The 6,676-nt window shown below is 35.4% G+C and overlaps 1 long non-coding RNA gene across 2 annotated transcripts; it reads right to left on the bottom strand.

The window, feature by feature from the left end:
• Window positions 1–25: 25 nt before the first annotated feature.
• LOC307037621 lies at window positions 26–5,999 on the bottom strand. Of its 2 annotated transcripts, XR_013807727.1 has the most exons (5): window positions 5,885–5,999; window positions 5,462–5,652; window positions 5,338–5,375; window positions 2,704–2,760; window positions 26–1,632 (listed from the first exon to the last, which is right to left on the bottom strand). It is a non-coding gene; the product is annotated as an uncharacterized lncRNA (long non-coding RNA). The 2 variants fall into 2 exon arrangements; XR_013807728.1 differs by having other exon boundaries at window positions 5,462–5,991.
• Window positions 6,000–6,676: the final 677 nt, after the last annotated feature.

The raw sequence follows: 6,676 nt of genomic DNA, 5'->3' as shown, positions 1-6,676 counted from the left end.
GACGTAATATGGTCTTTGTTTACATTAGCAAAGATCGCTAACACTCAGAGCTAACCTGTACTGGAGAGAGTAGCCTATGTGTAAAAAAGCAGCAAATAAAAAAAGGAACTCACCTTGTGGTAAACCCGCAAGAGAAAAAGCATTTGAGCTCCATACTGTTTCAGAAATAATCCTTGATGTGGTTTGGAACATGAAATGGCGTTTAATCATGGCATTATTTAGCTGCATCTGAGCAGAGCAAACACTCATCTCTCTGGAGCTCACAGTCTGCCTGCGTGCTCCAAAGGGGGCGGGGCTAGCAGCTACTGACCCAGAATCAGCACTTCTCTAACAGGGTTGAAACAGAGGGATATGTCTAAAATGCATTATCTGTTGGGTATTTTGAGCAAAACACATCATAGACATGTTTTTTTTATATATTTGTATATATCTGAGGACTGTAATGCCTAAAAATAGCATAGGTCTAATAGGAGACCTTTAATGCACTGTAAAAACTGTTGCTTTGGTAAAACTTTTTAAAAATGTGTCAAGCGGTTCCAAGCAATTTTAAGAGTTTAGTCAACTTTTGCATTTTTTTTGTTGGTGAAACTTACTTTTTTAAGTCTTAATCTACTCAAGAATGTGTTACTTTGCTAAAACTTAAAAAATATGTGTCAAGTGGTTCCAAGCAATTATAGGAGTTGGGTAAACTCACTATTGTGATTTTTTCTGCATGTGAAAAGATGAGATGAGCCTACAATTAAAAGCCAACATATTAAGTGTAACCAATGCAAATAACAATATGCTAAGAACCACAAAAGACAAGAGTAAATAAAGTAAATTATAAAACTCAATTGAGTTGCCAGAACCTACGTATATGACAAACTCTTCCTGATTTCAATCCAACCCTTTGAATATTTGATAGCATTTAAACATTGCAGATTAAACAAATAGATTTAAAAAAGAGAATGTTATGGAAATGTTAATACATTTTATTAACATAAGCAGCAGAAAGTGCTTTCAAACGGTTTTCATAAAACAGTAACATGTTTAGAAGCACAACACATATATAACATTAACGTAACACTGACACAGGAGAATGTCTTAACATTTGTGTTAACAACTTACAGTTACTCTTAAGGTAAGTGCTGCTAATGACCTACAAAAAGTTAGAACTTATACTTAAACAGTATTTTCTGTTTGTTAAGGCACCTATAAAAACAGACACAGTTGACAAAATCCTGGCTTTTAAGAACAATGTTTGTCATGTCTTAACTAATGTTTTTTAATCTTAAGAACATTTGTATTTATGTTCACACTGAGGCAAACATAAGGTGATAGGTGATGTGTTTTCCTCAACAACAAAAAAATCTGTCTTGAAGTCACAACGAGTACAGCCAGTTTACATTAGCTGGTAACAGAGGTGCAATTAACGTGCATTACAAGGGGTTTAAGACATTAGAAAAAAGACTGTTTTGCAAGAATTTACCACATAGTCATGATATTGACATAGTACATAAAATGTCAAACTACCTATTTTTAACCTCACCTCATGCTCAGAGATTACAGTAGGTCCTCTCCACGTTCTCCCATATATTCAATGAGGCATCTCAAGGTCACCTCTATCTTTCTACAGACAGTAGCACATGGGTCCTAGAATAAATAAGAACAGACGATTATTTCAACCAATCTTTAAGGATTTACTTTCAATTATCTTGTGTTTATGTGACAGCTTCATTCAGATATATGTTAATTAAGAAGATCCCTGATGTTAAGTTGACCAGCATGTTTATTTCCACTGTGTACAACATGTAAGAAGCAACCCCACAATACATTTTTTATTTGCATCTAATGTTGTTCTTTATTATTTCTAATGTCACACATCTACATGTCATGATATTGTATTCTTGCTAAGCAGTATTTTATTTGGAAATGCTGTTGTTAGTCTTCGCCACAAGGTTGCGTCAAGAGAGAAGAAGCATAAGAAGAAGAAGTCTTCTTCTGTTGTTGTAAATAAGTACGGAGTTAGGCTAGTAAATTTAATTAAGTGTACCTGCAGCAGAGCAGTGTAGGCGAGAGAATACGTGTATGTTCAAAGTTTTACTCGAAGAACAAAAAGGTTGTGACGAGGGAAGAAAGACAACTGGTGACCGCCTAATCTGTGGCTGCAACACTTACAAATAACCATCTAATAGAGAAATATTTGTATATACATACAACTGGTGTATTATCTCAATATAATGTATTAATAGTATTCTGGTATCATGTAAAGCATGATAGCATGTAAATGTAGAATAGAATGGGAGGGATGAAACCCTCTTTAATGGTCACACATGCAGAGCACACAGCACGCACAGTGAAATGTGTTCTCTGCTTTTAACCCATCCTAGTACCAGGAGAAGTGGGCAGCTAGTACAGCGCCCAGGGAGCAATGGGAGTGGGGGGATGTCCGGTGCCTTGCTCAAGGGCACCACGGCAGGGGCCAGGAGGTGAACTGGGACCTCTCCAAGTAGCAGTCACACTCCATATTAAGGGCTGGTCGGGGACTTGAACCGGCGACCCTACGGCTCACAGTCCAAGCCCCTACTGACTGTAGTTAATCAGAATAAGTGTAAAGTGTGTCGGGGAGCACATCTGAACAACTAATGTTTTGTTATGTGGTTAATGCGCTGACCAACTGCTCCTCCCTTTGCATTGAACAGCTCCAGAAGCTTTGGCGTGTACCTGTCCAGCTGGAACATAAATGTTGACTCAAGTGGAACCGCGGTGAATCTCATTTATCTGCAACACATTTTAAATTGGGAGATTATTAGAGACATAATGAATAAGTTATAAAATACACAAGCCAGTTTAGTAGAAATGAATGGGGTCAACTTGTCGGTTACAATATGCTGCCAAAATCTAAAACTGAAAATCTAGGCAAATGCAATGGCTTTCACTTTTTTCCCAATACTGGAAATAAAGATGCCTTCATTTTCCAAGATAGCAATGTCTTTTAGTAGAGGCTCAAGCACTGTGTCAAGTGTCCTATTAGAGTTGCCGTATGTAGTTATCAAATATGGCGGACCATCTCGAACAACTCCGTACGGCAACCCAAGTAGGACACTTGACACAGTGGCGTTTGGCAAAGCACAAAAAGCAAACTTGAGAGGGATGAGATATTGTTATTACAACGTGACTTCACTATTATTTAACAACTCTTTTCATTGGGTTCTTTTATTTGGGTTAAGTACATTGTCAGAATAAGTGAGAAATGGATTTAACTTCTGTTAGACAGCTATATGCCATACATTTTTGCATACATTCACAGTAAATATTTATTCAGTATGATAGCTGTCTAACAGAAGTTAAATTCATTTCTCACTTATTCTGACAATGTACTTAACCCCAAATAAAAGAACCCAATAAAAAGAGTTGTTATATAATAGTGAAGTCACTATTACACAAACAAAGCAAAATAAGAGTTCATTACATCTATTTTGTTCACATGGTTGATCTAAACTACTTTGGTTTAACATGTTTTTTTATATTTAAAGTTCAACTACTACTTTAGTTAAATGACATTGCACGTGTTGCCAGTAGGTCCACTTGCAACGAGAAATACATATATTTTTTTATACCAAAACATTTTTGGGAATCTGGGGCAACTGCATGCAATTAATACAGATCTTATAAAAAATATCAGATGTCTCTCTTAGAGAACAGATCAAATTGGAAATTCACTTGTAATTATAACATGTCAGTCTTTGAGTAAGGTCACAAACTATAGTTCACTAGTAATGAGATGGCCTCCATTAGCGTGCAGTTGCACTCATCCAACACCTGAGGGTGCAGCAGAACCAAATATTTCAGAAAGAGAATTGAATTTGTGAGTTGATGAAGAAAATAACATTTAAACCTGGAGATGATCTTTGAACTCCATGAGGTCAGCATAATTCATACTTGATCAATTGTTTTAGTTGAAAGTTTAGGCCAGGGGTGTCAAACTCAAATACACAGTGGGCCAAAATAAAAAAATGGGTACTTGTCGAGGGCCGGACTGGTTCACTGTTTATTGCAAAACTTATTGAAATTAACTTATTGCACATATTAAACCTGGAACTAACAAAGCTTAAATTATTGCCTATAAAAACAACATTAAACATTAAATAATCAGTTGCATTCATTTCTTATGGCTCTATCTGCAGCTTTTCCGGAGTCATTTCTTATGATTACATTTTTCCACAGGCCAACAACAACTTCAAAAAAACTATTAAAAAAAGAAAAACTAAGAAAAACCAAACATGCCCTGTTGTCATGAGAAAAAAAGTGCAGAAGTAAACATCCATTGAAACTCAGTTTGCTGCTCTGTGATGCTAGTTCAAGCCAGATACTTGGCATATCATCTTGGGTGCAAGTTCATCAATGTTTGGGGTCAGGCTCTGAGTTGAGGAATTCCTCAGGATTGAGTGAAGGTGTGCGTGCAATATACCGGCGGGCCAGATCTAATAGTAATTAGAAATTATCCTGCGGGCCGAAATTAAATACACCACGGGCCTGATTTGGCCCCCGGACCTTGAGTTTGATACTGTTTTATATATATATATATATATATATACAACCACATTTATTCATTTGTAAACATATATATATATAAACACACACTATTTTATATATATATATACACACATTTATTCATTTATAAACATATATATATATAAACACACACTATTTTATATATATATATATATACACACATTTATTCATTTATAAACATATATATATATATATATATATATATATATAAAATAGTGTGTGTTTATATATATATATATGTTTATAAATGAATAAATGTGTGTATATATATATATAAAATAGTGTGTGTTTATATATATATGTTTATAAATGAATACATTTTTTTAATTTTTGTAACATATTTAAATATTGGCAACTTTTTTTTTAACTGATGGCAAATAATTTGTACATATATATATATATATATATATATATATATGAACACACACTAATAAGTACTCACACATGTATTTATTAATGTATACACACAGATGTATTCATTCATTTATACACACACACTCACATATATACACTTTATATTAATTCATTTGTACACACACACATACATATATATATATATATATATATATATATATATATATATATAAACAAAACAACACAATATAATAAAAACAGTTGCAATAATAACATAATATGGTATGATCAATTCTACCCTTTTGTTTTTGCTCCCATATTTCAATTAAAAGATATTTTTAAAAATCAATATTGGTGGGGGCTCTTTTGCAAAGATAATCAATAACACCACCTGACAGTTGTTGCAGATTATACATACTTGTTACTTACACACATGTGCGATGGTCCCAAAAAAGCCAAAATCTGCACTGTAAAAAAATATATACATTTATTAGGCACTGTGAATAAGAGACTGTGTAATAATCATGCCTTTTAATTGGTGTATATGTCTCACCAGGTGAAGGCTGGGACAGTGGGAGGGGTGAGGTAGGAACAGGGGACTGCTGAATGCTGAAGTCCCAGGATACGATCCCAAGTTGACTGCATGATCCACTTACCTGTTTGCATCAACTGCAGGAGGTCAAGCAGGGGTCATCTGATGTCCTTTAGGTTGGATCAACACCAGCCTCTGGAAAGATTTCATGACTGCAGAGGGCAGTGGACCTTTAGTCATTTAATACTGTGATGTAGGGTAATGGATTTGTATTAACAGGGAGGTTACATGGGATAAAACAGAGGGATGGGGGTGAAGAGGAGTCAGAGCGTGTAGAGGGGCACTGAGTGTCCTGCCTCTAAACAGAGGGATGTGGGTGATGTTTGCTAATGTATCCCTCTAATATCCATCAGGAATTAATATTAAATGATGAATTAACATTACCTCAGCACTGCATAAGTGTGTTCGTCAGTCATATTGACAAAGAAGCACTATTATATTGTATATTATGCAGCGTTTATAAGGACGGTATTTTGCTTGTCAGATTCAGATTTCGCGCGTATTTTGCTTGTCAGATTCAGATTTCGCGCGCGTCTATGACGCTATCGCGTAGAGCTACGTCGATCCTTGCGTAATGCGGAAGTGGGCGTGGTTCAATCTAAACTGGGTTGGAATAACGATAGATGCGAGCCCGATCTCTGTAGATAAATAAAAATAAAGAACTAAGACAGATGTGTAATATATTTAATGCAGCCGAACCATTTATTACAATGCATTCATGAGATTTATTTCAAAGAGTAAAGCAAGCACTGCTGAATAAAGTATGATTTTATCTTTTACGAAACGTTTTTTTTCATATGGAATGCAGTTGGAGGTCAACCAATCACAGAGCTTGAGAACTAATCACGGGGTTTGTCAAACAGAGCACATGGTGTAGTCCTAAACGATAGCTGGGGATTCTGGGTAGTGTAGTGTCTTCTGCCATCCTTTACTCCGAAAAAATATTTGTTTCTCCGAATCGAAGGGGAAAAATACAAAAGCATTCCACACAATTTAAACCAATCAATGTTGTGTAATTAACAAGGATAAACTGGTGTTTTTTAGTCGATGAGTATTGCAGATATCACTGTAAAATCAATCGACATTAAGGGGAATACTTACTTCCGGGTGTACAATTCTCCGTTATCCAATGGGAATGGACGCTCACATTGCCTTTAAGGTCATCCGACACAAACA

This window comes from Notothenia rossii (assembly GCF_949606895.1).
Source record: "Notothenia rossii genome assembly, chromosome: 4".
NCBI lineage: Eukaryota > Metazoa > Chordata > Actinopteri > Perciformes > Nototheniidae > Notothenia > Notothenia rossii.
The sequence above is the reverse complement of the archived record's forward strand: the minus strand, read 5'-3'. Positions and strand labels throughout refer to the sequence as shown.